This window comes from Eumetopias jubatus, unplaced genomic scaffold (assembly GCF_037043125.1).
Source record: "Eumetopias jubatus isolate StellerSeaLion01/CBP00866 unplaced genomic scaffold, mEumJub1_p1.0 scaffold_9, whole genome shotgun sequence".
Classification (NCBI taxonomy): domain Eukaryota; kingdom Metazoa; phylum Chordata; class Mammalia; order Carnivora; family Otariidae; genus Eumetopias; species Eumetopias jubatus.
Window position 1 is genome coordinate 17,984,079 of NW_028274815.1, and position 15,056 is coordinate 17,999,134.

Consider the following 15,056-nt stretch of genomic DNA (forward strand, 5'->3'; position numbering starts at 1 on the left):
ACTGCTTGTCAGAGGATTCAGTTCTTGGTCACCTCATCTATCACGATGACTTGGGTAAGGACCCATTTGCTGCTGCTTCCCAGAAGTTGCAAGGAAGTTCTGTTGGAACCCTTATTCACCACTGTCACCTCTACCCTCTCAAATGTACCAAGAGCTTTAGAGTTCTTTCCTCTTCACAACCCAGAGGTGTGGTGGGAACTTCACAGTGAACTAGTAATTGATGATGTAGCTGAGGAAATATTTGGATTGCCATGGTCTTTGGGTCTTCATGGTGTAGCTGGGTTTTCTTGCACCCATTCCTGATGCAGCCTGATAAATGGTTTTACTTCGTCATCTCCCTGTTGTGGGTGCGAAAGTCGACACTATTGTCATCTGCAGGCTTTTTCTGCATTTGGTCCTTTACAGGTGTCTAGATAATAGCTTGAATTCTCAATCTGAGTTACCAATCCGTGTGTTGCAGAGAAGGAATGATAGTTGCCAATTTTATAGAAATAATAAGGCAGCTCTTGTAAATAACAATCTTAGGGGTTTTCTGGTGGAAGACTAAAGCCTGTGGCACCTCTAACTTGCAGAACTGGAAATTCTCATCTTTTGTTTGCATTCTTGGCTCTTACACAGTTTATTTTATTTTTTTAAAGTTTTATTTTATTTATTTCAGAGAGAGAGCACATGCACAAGCATGAGCAGGGAGCGGGACAGAGAGAGAAGCAGACACCCTACTGAGCAGGGAGCCCAACGCAGGGCTCAATCCCAGGACCCTGGGACCATGACCTGAGCTGAAGACAGACGCTTCACCGACTGAGCCACCCAGACGCCCCTCTTATAGACTTTAGATGTGCAAACATCAGTGACTATGCAACAAATGTACTCCCACCAGTAAATGGTGTTCACATAGAGATACAACAGTTTATTTAGGGGCCAGACCTGCTCTGGTGCCCAGCATATCTCTCCTTCTCTGCTTAGCGGCAAGCAGAGAACAGGTATACATAGTTGTAAGCAAGTGCCAGGATGTGCCACTAGCAAAATTTGCTGCCAAGTTCTTGGACTGGTCTTGCCTAAAGGTAATTTAATTTTCTTTGAAGACAGGGTATAGGTTAGAGTGTACTTCTGCTTAGAAAAAGCCTGCAGATGACAATAGTGTCAACCTTCGCACCCATTGTTAGCCCAACCATTTATCCTTTCCTGTCCCATTATACTATTTTGGTCACTACAGAACAGAGATGGGTGACTGGGGAAGAAAGAGAATGCTAAAGTGGAGGGTTAAAGGCAGAACTGAGTGTCCCAGGGAATCTCACACAGACCTCTGCACATATCTGATCACTGCATAGATCACTGCTTACTTTTCAGTATCCTCATTTAGAGAGTAAGATCTTCAGAATAAAAGGGACATACTCTTGTTAGTCCAAATGAACTGTAGTACCAAACCCAGCACAGTCCATCAATGCTCATAAGTAAAACTTTGCATCCACCAAGGAAGCTTCAATGGAGTATTTGTCTTCTCAGAAAATAACAGCAACAATTTTTACCATACCCCATTAAAGCCTGTAGTTTTATTGTTACCTCTGGATGAATTTCACACATCCATCTTTTCATGCAATGGTAATACCCTACTAAAATTTTAAACTTTCATTCCTCCATTTGTTACTGAAATGTTTGTCAAAGAAACAGGAAAGGTAAAATACAGGTCAGGTCCATCATAGTACCTTTGTATCCCACACACCCAGGGTATAAATTTCTGGACTAGTCTGATAACACAATGTAACACTTACCCTGACATAGCAAATTCAATCCCACAGTTAAGATGCAGCTATAAGATTAGTCATAATAATACTTGGTAGAATCTTTCCAGGTTCTCTCCTTCTTTCTACCCACTCCAGATATCTATATCCACGCACACACACATACATGTGCATATATATGTAAATATAAACTTATCTACACATGTGTATATACATATAAATTTATATATTATATATACATATGTTATAAATATATATACACATACATATTTATTATGTATTATATGTTATGACTTATATACACATACCTATTGTTATGTTATAAATATTATACACACATATTTATTATATGGATTTACATATTGGAAAATGAAATTCACCTTGAGAATGAATTTCAGTTTGGCAATATGCATTAAGATTTCCTCTAAAAATCACTTCTCGGCCTTTTGGCTAAGATCAAGTGTAAGATTTCCTCTAAATATTCACAATTTTAATCCAAGGAGCCTATATCCAGTAATTTATTCAAAAGTTATTGAGACATGCATGCAAAATTTTAAGTATAAGAATGTTTTTAGTAGTATTATTTTCAATAGAAAAAATTGACAGACACACCCTTAATAACGGTCTACTATTTAACTAAATATACCCATTTTGTCAAATATTATTCAGTTCTTCCTGGAAATCAGATTTCAAAAGAATATTAAATAATACAATAAAATATCCATAAAGTAATTTTAAGTGGAAAAAAAAGCAGCATATAAAATTGTTACCCAGGGCGCCTGGGTGGCTCAGTTGGTTAAGCGACTGCCTTCGGCTCAGGTCATGATCCTGGAGTCCCAGGATCGAGTCCTGCATCGGGCTCCCTGCTCAGCGGGGAGTCTGCTTCTCCCTCTGACCCTCCCTCCTCTCATGTGCTCTCTCTCTCTCATTCTCTCTCTCAAATAAATAAATAAAATCTTTAAAAAAAATGTTACACATATAATGGGTGATGGTGGTGTCTTAGGCATTTTATATATATATATATATATACATATTTTGTTCTACTTTTGTCTAATATTTGTCTATTTCTGTCCTATCTTTTTCACTTTTTCTGTCCTAAAAGGTATTTTATTTTTATGGTCATAAACATTAAATGGTTGTTAAGAGATTTCTTAATCGTTAAAATCAGAAACAACTAATAGAATGGGATCTAATATGGTTAATTACAGATGTCTATGTTTAGGTATACATATTTGAGAAGACAAAAAAATTTTAATAAATATTCATGATTTTAATGAGTCAAGATCAGTTTTAGGCAGCAGTTTGCAGTGTCTCCTGACAAGACAAATGCAGTCTGTGAATGACTGTAATATTTCTATTAGGAAAACAAAGTGAGAACCCCTCTGTTCCTGGACCCCATGTTTGGACTATGGTGCTTGGTTCCAAGGACCACATTTCAAAGAGGCTCAATGACCTGTAAACTAGTGTGACCAAAATTACAAATGGCTGCCATGTGGCATCACAAAGTCCTCCAGAATTGTAGTTCTAGCAGGGGCATCTGTTTTGGTTAAATATAAAGGCATATTTCTTAAGATCAGGACTATAAAAAAAATGAAACCAGTTTTCCTGTGACATCATTATGCTACTTTCACAAGCAAATGGGAGAGCATCTGAGTGGTCCCTATGGCATGAGCCCTGTTCCACAAAGAAAGTAGATGAACTCCACCCACTCTCCCTCCAAATGCACAGAATCCTGAGATGTATATGGCAGAACAATCTGGGTGTTTTCAGGATAAAGACACTTTTTTTTCATTATGAGGATTCCTTCCCCATTAATAAAATGTGGGAAAATGTCACAGAAAAGGGGATGAGCATGAATCACAGAACAGAATGACTTTTGTAACGTAGCATGTTTTAAGAAGACTCAAGCAGATGCACATAGAAACAGTTTGCCAAATTATTTTACAATAATATTATAAAATATTTCTTCTCAATGGAAACGCTTATGGCTATCAACCTAAGAAAATCCTGTTGGAATGTATGTGTTCAAACCTGTCTTCAGAAACTACTTAATATGTCGATAATTACTTATGAGTCTATTTAATGTCTGGTTTTGAATTGCTTTTTCTGCGATTCACAAAAAAAGTACAAGTATGCCAGATGGCAATGCATAAAATGAGAATAATTTAATGCTATTGCTTAACAAAGTACTGTAACTTGGCTTACTGTGAGAAAGAAAATTTATTTTTAGGATGTCAACCTTCACATCTAAATGTATGTCTGTATGTATGTGTGTGTGTGTGTGTGTGTGTGCGCGCGCATGTGTGCATGTGCATAAGACTATATAGGGATTTTTCATATCTGTATATTGTTTACTCAGGCATTTTGTGTATTCATCAACAGAATTTAATGGGCATATATTTTGCATTGAATTTTCTTTGTGATATGTTTATTCCTTACAGGATAGGGATGAGAGGATGGATCTGACAGAAAAGAATAAAAAAGTATCTACATTAAGACCCTATTCAACAAATGCAATATGGATATTAAGCAAAGTCAATATAATAAATGCAGGAGGGAAAACATTCAAACCTTTCAAATGAAGCTGTGTGGGTTACACAATTATAAAGCATATTTACAAATAAAGTGAAACCTGAGATTATACAGCATGAACGTGCTAGGTAATTATGAGTTAATGCAACAAAATATATAATTTTGCTTATTCCTTGTCAGTAGGGGGTGTAAGGTAATGGATACATTTTTAATGAAATAAATGGAAAGCTACTGAAAACACTGGGTAAAAACAAGAGTTCTAATTAATAATCTGCTCTTTGCTATTTCCTGTTGCAGAGTTTAGCCAATGTTCCATATTCAGCTGTAATCTAACCATACCCATTTAACTTCCAACTGAAAGCAGGAAAATGTCTTCAAAGTATCCTCTACTTCCAATGCATTGCCAAATTCTCTCTTCTAATTTTTCATTTCATAAAAGTAAAAATAATCTCAGAAAGTTATCTTTAGTGCTTCTCCACGAAACCTGCATCTTATCTCTGCAACATCCCTGATCTCATTTAAAATTGTGAAGACTAGAGTTATCTTCTTTGCATTTCAAACAAATTAACTTGTGCCATTTTATCCCCATCTCCTTCTAGTTGCCTTAACTTCTTGCTGCCAATTGGTGAACATCTGCCATTCAAAACCATACCAAATCATTTTACTTTCCTCTGGATCTCTCTTCCATTCATAGCCAAGTATTTTTTTTTCATGAACTCAAGTATTTTTTAAACACTAATTTTTTTTTTAATTACTAAAAAGCCTTGAATGCTTGAATGTTCTAGGTAATACCTCAGAGGCATCTGTTACTTTCAGGGTCCCACTATCTTCCAAAGGACAACCTTTGCTACTTTGCCTGAAGTTAGTCTGCCCTTCCCAAAGTTCCATAAAGTCAGAGCTCAACTTTACCTTTCTGCCTATTCTAGCACACAGAGCTAGCCATGCTTGGATTCTCAATCAACATCAAGTAGCTAATCAACAAGTAAATTTCCCAATATTTAAGACAGGGTTGGGTCAAGAACCAAAGTAATGTATGTTTTTTGATTTACTGAGTTGATGATTGAATAACAATCCTACAAAAGTGGGCTTAATCCATCCAGGTGAACCAAAAACAGTAATGAGGATGTTCCACACGCTTATAAGCCTCAGAAGTCATTTCTCTACTACAAAATGCTAGGGATAAAATGAGAATTGTATTGCCTGTTTAATTGCCCTCGAATCCCTAGAGTCCCAACAGAAAGAATAAGCACACTGATACCTACTTGGCATCTGAAGTCACAGTGCCAATCTGTCACCATCCCGTAAGCAATATATAAATTCTGTCTGCAGCTGCAAAAGAACTCCTGTCTTCTCTGCCCTATTCATTTATTTGAAAGGAAAGTAACAACCTTACTCTACACCATTTGCAGGTATGGTGACTGCTGTCCCTGCAACTGATTAAGCTCCATTTGTTTACATAATATTAAGGAGTATTTCAGGCACCAATCTTTCAAGTTGCCAACAAAAAACACATTGTTTTCAGTTTTTTTTAAACATAATTAATCTGTAGACTTCTGTGCTAGGTTAACTCAATTGATTTTTTTTCCTGCGCCCTCCCCCTCCCCTTTGTCACTTGACAGCTTGAAAATGGGCTTGGAAAAGCTCATTTGCATTCTTGCAGCAAGGCTGCAGAATAAACCAAGCAAATGCGTCTATTTGTGTACTTCAATATATGACTGTGCTTGCTTCAATCAAGACTTATTTTCAGTATCATGCCCAACAAAAGCATTAAACGAGTTTTCTCCGACATGAGTGATAAGCTGTAGAATGTATTTCTTTAAAGGATTTTTTTTTCCTGTGGCGCTTATGGAATGCAATAAAAAACAGAAGCAAGAGTGCAAATCTCACTAGAAATTCATAATGCTACCTTGCCATTTGACTCTTTCTCTTTGTTTCCTGACATGTTAAGTACCTTCATTATAGTTTAAGTTGTAACTGATTATAAGTTTAAAAGATTACAGATATTTCAAAAGGAGTTATTTTAAAAAATCAGTATTTCACATTGAACTTTAAAAATTCCATTCTCAACCCAAGATTGTCATTTCACATACTGATCTCTTTTGGGAGTTGATGCTGGTACTGCCTTCTAAGAGTGAGAAACATCTAAAGTCTTATTTTTTCAGGCATTAGTATTGTTTCAACATAATCTCTTCTGGGTATTTTTTTTCTAATTCTTCCCCCATGAAAATACTTGGTGCAATTTCATTTAAATTATTTCTTCCTTAACTATTTCCCTGCCAGGGACCAAAGATTTAGTTGAACCTAATTATTTTTCTGACTACAAATTCATGTGGTTTCATCTATAAAGTGGAAGTCTGTACCTGTGTGTGTGAGAGAGGCAAAGAAAGAGAGGAGAGAGAGACTGGCAGAGATGGGAGGGGGGAGAGGAGGAGGCATGGGGAGGCAGGGGGAGAGAGGGGGAGGCATGGAGAGAGGGGGGACGGGGGGAGACAGGGGAGAGATTTTTGTGTTACTGGTACAAGTGAAAGAAAAAAAATCATGTTCCTTATGTTCCAGATAATGCTACAGTACAGTGTGAATGACAGAGGTGATGTTCTCAGTCATTTCAGTCAACACATTCTTCTTTTCACAACCTAATCTCCTTCATCTGAAAGAGAAATATATTTTTAGCCACCTCTCTGGGACCAAGTCATTGATTTATGAATATAAGGTGAAGGACTTCATGAATTTTTTCCTGACCTCCATCTGTCATTTTCTCAGTCATATCTATTTTAAGAAATATAAAACAAATTGTCCTAATGGGGCACATTATCACCTTGATATATCACACAGGAAGAACTCCCTCTCCTTCTTATCACACCCGTACAGAAAATTAGTTTTACACTGCCCTAAGCTGATTTTCTGTCTATTCTTTATTATTTTATACTGATAATGATATACATTACTCAAATGCTGAATCATTCTGAATATTCTCACCAGAGATTGGAGTAAGTCCCTTCAAGTCTTTTGTAGATAAGGACAGAAACCAGAAGCAATTGTTCCTGCAACTGAGAATTCCTGGAATATTAACCCACCAAAGCTGACCAATGGATCACTGCAGTGACTGCCAACTTTTCCTTTACTACATATGAGTTCACATTTTGACAACACTAACAGTTATGTCTTTGATAAACATCACACCTGTTAAGCTTCAAGCTTCATCCAAAATAAGCTTAAAAAACACTTACATCAGGGGCGCCTGGGTGGCTCAGTTGTTAAGCGCTTGCCTTTGGCTCAGGTCATGATCCCAGGGTCTTGGGATCAAGCCCCACATCGGGCTCCCTGCTCAGTGGGGAGCCTGCTTCTCCCTCTTCCACTCCCCCTGCTTGTGTTCCCTCTCTCGCTGTATCTCTCTCTGTCAAATAAATAAATAAAGTCTTAAAAAAAAAAAACTTACATCACTAATCATTAGGAAAATGCAAATCAAAGCTATAATGAGATACCATCTCACACCCAGTAGGATGTCTATTAAAAAAAAATACAGAAAAACACAAGTGATGGTGAAAATGTGGAAAGAAATTAGAACCCTTGTATAATGTTGATGGGAATGCGAAATGGTGCAGTTGCTATAGAAAACATAACAGTTCCTCAAAAATTTAAAATATAATTACCATATGATATAGCAATTCCATTTCCATATATATACACTCCAAAAAATTGAACCTAGGATTTGTACACCCATGTTTATAGCAGCATTATTTGTAGTAGCTCCAACATGGAAACAGCCCAAGTTTTATTGACAGATGGATAAGCAAAATGTAGTGTATACATACGAGGGAATATTATTTAGCCTTAAAAAAGAAGAAAACTCTGACTTATGCTACAACATGGATGAACTTTAAGAACATTATGCTAAATGAAATAAGCCAGTCTCTCTTTCTCCCTCTCTCTTTCTCACACACCCACACCCACACCCACACCCCCCCCCCACAAACACACAGCAACTACAGTATGATTCCCATATTTTCTTGGTTAGATGCAGAGTGGGCATATGCCAATATATTCTAAAAGAATAAATCAGAAACTGACACACAAATAAGATCCACTTTGTGGCCAAGATGCAACATGTTTCATGCAGTCTGATGTTAAAATAGTACATTTTCCTTGTAAGGTATTGTGAGCCTTCCTGTGTGGTCCTAGAAGCCCTGATAATATACTTCAGAATGGGGGAATATCATTTTAGTTCACATGCAGAGACACAGAGTTCTCCTTAGGGGTTGGTATTGTCACTAGGGCAAAAATAAATGACAGTACATGAAACGGGCTTGATCTACATGAGGCTTACTAATAAGGAAGTTAGCAACCAGAGTGTCATTAATAAAATCATGATGTACAAATAATTACATTTCTTGCCTTTGATCACAGTTGAGCATTTTGTTTTATTCTGACTCTTACACTTGAAGAACATTGACAAAATGAAGTTTTGTTGGAGGCGGGTGATCTGGAGGACAAAATATCTAGAATCCAAATTTAGAAATGAGGAAGAGCTATATGTACAGTAACTGTCTAGCTTAAATACATAGGAAAAATGCTGTATAGTTCTACACATCTGAGGCACTATCATAAAAAAAAGAATAGCTTCATATTGTGTAGCTTTAGATAATAAAAGTAGGTCAAATGGGATAAAGTTGAAATATGTTAGAGTTTATATCTTTTTTAAAAAAGATTTATTTATTTATTTATTTGATGGGGGGAGGGGGAGAAGGAAAGGGAGAGAAAGTCTTAAGCAGGCTCTGTGCTCAGCTTAATCTCATGACCCTGAAATCATGACGTGAGCAGAAACCAAGAGTCAGACGCTTAACCAACTGCACCACCCAGGTGCCCCTGAGTTTATGTCATTTTTTAAAAAAATTTGTAACAATTAATGCTGTTCAATGACACAACTTAACCCTTCTGAAACACTAGTCTCCCTGTCACTGGAAGAATTCAAGTGTGACAGTCATCCATGAGGAACAGAATCAAAGGGAATCCTGCATTGATAGAAGTTGAGATGTGGGACCTCAAATATATTTCTAGCCCCAAGATTTTAAACTTCTAAGAAAATTGGACACCTTGGAAACTTACACTTATCCCTTTGAAAGTACTCATATCACTTTTAACATTAAAGAATAAAGAAGTTATTTAAAGCACAACTCAAAAGTTGTAATGATCACTAGATTGAGCCCACGCCATATTAGGACAGAACAAAACACAGTTTTAAAATAAATTTGTAGAAACACAGGACAGAAGAGTTATGTGAAAGTCATTTGGTGAGTGCTGACGCTAACACAAAAATAATAATGACCTGGTTAGCTGTGACACTAAAGGCATGGCGCATAAGTCAGACATCATTAAAATTAAAAAAAAAAAAAAAGTTTGAGCATCAAAAAACATCCAGAAAGTGAAAAGACAACTTTTAGAATGGGAGAAAGGTTGGCAAATCATATAGCTGATAAAGGTCTAGTATCCAGGATATATGAAGCACTCTGTCAACTCAACAGAGACAATAAAATTAAAAAATGGTCTGAGTACTAGAATTAACACTTCTCCAAAGACATGCAAAGGCTCAGCAAACATATGAAAAGATACTCAACATCACTAGTCATTATGAAAATGCAAATCAAAACCACAGTGAGATACCATTTTATACCCACTAGGATCACTGGAATCAGAAAAATGGAAAATAAGTATTGGCAATTAGAGGAAGTATAGAAAATGAAGCCCTTGTACATTGCTGGTGGAATGCAAAATGACTTGACTACGTGCTGAAAAACGTTTGTTGGTTCCTCAAAAAGTTGAAGATAGAATTACCATATGACCCCTACAATTCTACTCCTGGGTATATAACCAAAATAATTGAAAACTGCTCAAATATCCATACATGCATGTCCATAGCAGCACTATTCACAATAGTGAAGCCAAAAGATGAAAACAACCCCAAGGTTCACCAATGGAGGAATGGATAAAGAAATTGTGTTATACACACATAATAGAAAATTATTCAGCCATAAAAAGAAATGAAGTACTAATACATACAAAAGCATGGATGTACCTTCAACACATAAGATCGCATACTGTATGATTGTATTTGTATTAAATATTCATTATAGATAAAGCCATGGAGAAAGAACACAGATTATTGCCTGTCACAAGCTGGAGGAGGGGGATACAGGGACAAACTCCTTAATATGTAAGGGGTTTTACTTTGGAGTTGATGGAAATGTTTTGCAACTAGATAGGGGTAATGATTGCCTAACACTGTAACATTCAGTACAATATTGTACTAAATGCCACTCAGTTGTTCATTTTGTGTTTTGTGAATTTCACATCAATAAATTATTTTTTTAAATCATACATTCTGCAGGGGATGGTGGAGATGAGTTCAATCTTTAAATACCTCAAAGAGTCAAGTGTGGTGGTCCCTTCCATATCTTTATTTAATTCAACAATCTGGCTCCTTCAAAACTGGATGGATCCTGGAGGATGATTGTATTCTATGCCAGACTTAATCAAGCACTAAGCCCAGCTACAGCTGCAGCACTCAATGTGCTATTGTTGCTACAACAGATTAATAAGGTCTCGGGTACATGGGATGTAGCCATTGGTTTGGCAAATGGGTTCTTCTTTTCCATTCAAATTAGAAAACAAGATCAGAAATAGTTTGCATTCACATAGGACAGACAACAATATTTATTCAAGATTATGCCTCAGGACTATGTTAAGTGTCTCGTCCTGTGTAGGAATTCTAAAAGATCTGGGCCACCTGGACATCTCAAAGAATGTCACAATGTTCCACGACACCAACGACATCATGCGAAGTTGGCAAGGTGAGAAAGAAGTGGCTAGTCTTCTATAAGCCTCGGTAAGATATGTGCATCCCAGAGAAGAGAAAATAAACCCTGAAAAGACTCAGGGGCTGGATACTTCAGTGGCATGTGGGGGATTCTGGAGTCAAGAGAGTACCACGATATTCCTTGCAAAGTAAAACGCAAATTGCAGCAGCTTGCCTCTTCCTTCACAAAGAAGGAAACACAGTGCCTGATAGACCCGTTTTGGTCTATTGGCAACACATTCATACCGAAGAATAATTACCAAAACATGAAAGACTGTTGGGTTTCCTGGTGTAGGAAAGGACACTGCAGCAGGTCCAAACCATAGTGTGATCAGTGCTGCCACCTGGACCACACAATCCAGCAAACACTATGGTGTTGGAAGTGTCAGTGGTGGGAAAGGATACAGTATGGACCTTATGGCAAGCTCTAGTGCAGAATCACAATGTAGGCCCCTGGGATTCTGGGGCCACGTTATCTACAAGAGAATTATAAGTCCTTTAAGAAATAAATACCTTTTGACATCTCACTGATGGAGCACCTGAACATGGGACACAAAGTGACAATGCCTTTGGAATTTCCCATTATGAGGTCGGTTCTACCCAGCCCACCACCTCTGGTAGGCCTAGCAGCAGCTGTCTACAATATAATGGAAATACGCATCTGGGAATGAACCTGTGCAGAGCCAGAGGGTACAAGTTACATCCATGAACATGTAGTCCAGACCTTGTGTCACCTGTAGAGTTGTACCAGTGCCCCTCCATCAACTTGTACCAATGACCAGATGTGGTTACTATGCAACCAGCTGAAGGAAGAAGGAAGTAACTGGGCTTGGTTTATGAATAGTTCAGGTTGGTATGTGGGTACAAACTGAAAATGAGCCACGGCTGCAGATCCATAGTCAGGGGTCATCCTGAAAGGTGGTCAAGAGTGATAATTTCCAAAATGGGCTAAAATATGAGCAGTTAACCTAGTTGTCTTTTGTGTGGAAGGAGAAGTGACCCAAAGTGACAGTGAAAGGCCTTGGAGGAAAAGAACTGGAATATTGGAGGTACCTTCCAGGTAGAGGCATGTGGAGGTCATATGGAAGTGGGCACAGAATGTAATTATTTTGTTAACTCCCATAGGAGAACATAAAGCACAGGAGAGGCACTTGCCTGAACAACCAAGTAGACAATGTGACTGAGCCAGTTATCTTTAGCCATGCTTTGTCATCGGCCATCCACAACTGGTATAATGAGCACATGAGTGGAGTGGTCATGGTGACAGAGCCAGAGGCTCTAAATGGACCCAACCGCACAGAATCCCAATTACCAGGGCAGATCTATTGATACCTCTGAATTCCTAATTTATCTGTAACAGAGACCAACAATTGAATACCCAATATGGCACCATTTGAGGACACGAACTGGACACGAACTTTGGCAAGTCGATTACATTGAATTCCTTCTATCCTGAAAAGACCATCTGTTCAACTTCATGGGGATAACAGATAAGTTGTGAATATGGGCATTCCTCTCCTGCCCACACAGCAAGAGTCATAGCCAACACCACTATTTGAGGGCTAACAGAATGCCTGAGCCATAGGCATGAACTTCTCTATATATCTCATCAGATCAGGAGACTGATGTTAAGTGATGGATGTAAAAAGGTGCTGGAGTGGCCCATGACTATGAGATTCATTGGTTATATTATATACTATGCCATCAGGAGGCTTCTGGCCTTTTATGGAACACAAGAATGACCTCCTAAAGGTGAAACTGAAATGCCAGCTCTGAGTGAACGTCTGAAAGGAGTAAAGCATGACTCTTCACAGCACAACGCATTTATTAAATGTCTCTCTATATAGTGGTCTGTCCCCAAAAGGAAAGATACATGTGCTCAGAAACCAAGGGGTAGAGGTATAGGTGGCCCCACTTACCATTGTTCCCAATGATTTGTTGGGGGAACTTATGATTTCTGTTCCTATAACTCTAGGCTCTTCAGGGTTAGAGATCCCGGTCCCCAAAGGTGTACATTCTTGCTAAAGTACACAGCTAAGAATCCTACTGAACTATAAGTTATACCAGCTACCAGGGCACTTTGGACTCTGTGCCCAGGGAAAAACAGGCACCAAAGGAGTCACAATATTAGCAGGAGTAATTGGCCTTGATCATCAGGATTAGATAAGGCTCCTTTTACACAATGTGGGAGCAAGGAGAAATACCTGTGGAACTTGGACACCTCCTGGTATTCCCTTCTTACAATTAAGTGTATATGGCTATGTGCAGTAATCCGGAACTGACAAGAGAATGACTATCAAAATGTTGGACCTTCAGAAGCAAAGGGTTGGATCATACCACAAGGTGAGCCACCAAGACCTGATGAGTTGGGTAGCTGAGGGCGGAGGAGTTTTAGAACGGAGAGTGGAGCATCAGTTACAGTTTGGGATCATCTGCAGCAATGGGGCCTCTAGTTTATCCCATTAACCCTGTTCTTCTCATTTTCCCCTGAGGAAGAAGGACAGGGAACACGCAGAGGAGGCACTTCCCAAACCTGTAGGAAGAAGCAGATCCGAACCGTGCAGGGAGGAGTGTGGTGGCCGTAAGGATGTGCCTCCCCAACGTCTTACCACACAGAGCAGGGCTGAGCAGGGCCTCAGCTACTGAGCTCTGGAAATCGTTGCTGAGTTTTCCCCGAGACCATGCTCCCTTGAGATGCTTCCAGCCAATGCCTGGGCATGGCAGGGACACTACAAACTCTTACATATTGACATAGAAAATCATAAATAAATTGTGAAGCGCCTGGGTGGCATAGTCGGTTAAGGGTCTGACTCTTGGTTTGGGCGTAGGTCCTGATCTCAGAGTCATGAGGTCGAGCCCCCACATGGGGCTCTGTGCTCACCAAGGAGTCCGCTTAAGTTTCTCTCTCCCTCTCCCTCTGCCCCTCCCCCTGCTCACTCACTCTCTAAAATAAATAAATCTCTTAAAAAACAGAAAATTATAAACAAATCAATAGCACAATAGATTTGAGAGATCATCCAGCATTATTTAAAAAAGGAAAGCAAACAGTAAACATGAAAAAACTGTTCAGTTTATGAATAATTAGGGCACTTAGAGACACTAGTTTGCTATTTTACAATTATCAGATGGACAAACAATAATAATAATAATAATAATAATAATAAGGAGAAAGAGGAGGAGGAGAAATGGTAATAATCCGACAGTTGGCAATCTCAGATGTTGTTGAGGGTATGAGGAAACAGGAACTCATATATGTGCTGGTATAAATTGATCCAATATTTTGAAAGAGCAATATGGCAGAATCTAGTAAAAACAAAGATATCTAATTCCTAAAACCTAGTGCTTCAGCTGTGGTTCAGCTGAATATAATGAAAACAAATCTAGATGTCTGAAGCAGAAAGCAATTCGAAACAGGAGTGTAGGGCATACAAAATTCTCAGAAAAGCTTAGGCCCCCCATGCAGGGCCTTTGGGAATGACTCCACAGCAGCTCTCTCTCTGGCCCACCTGGGATGCTGCTATATCCCTGCCACAACAAGGCCCCTGGGGAACCGGATGGAACGTACCACCACATAGCTGTTACCCCACGGTCAGGAAGCCATCTCCACAATTGTCAGCTCCAAGCCCACAACACATCTGCTGGCTCACAGGGCAAAAAACGTTCCCTGTATGCTGGCTCTTGACAGTGGGACAGCATCTGCTGCAGGAAAGACAAATAACTAAATGGCCTCTTTCTGTGCCTGTTTGTCAGCAGAGCAGCCCACCTTCACCTTGCTGTTTCCCTTCCAAGTCTCCGTGGGAACCTCTGACTGGGAAAGCTACGGCAAATCTGCAACTGCAGACAGAAAGGAGCTTCTAACTTTCCAAGTTTTGCTATAGGTCAGGGAAACAAGAAGTTTTACATGCACATTGAGCCTGAATCTACTACATCTATCG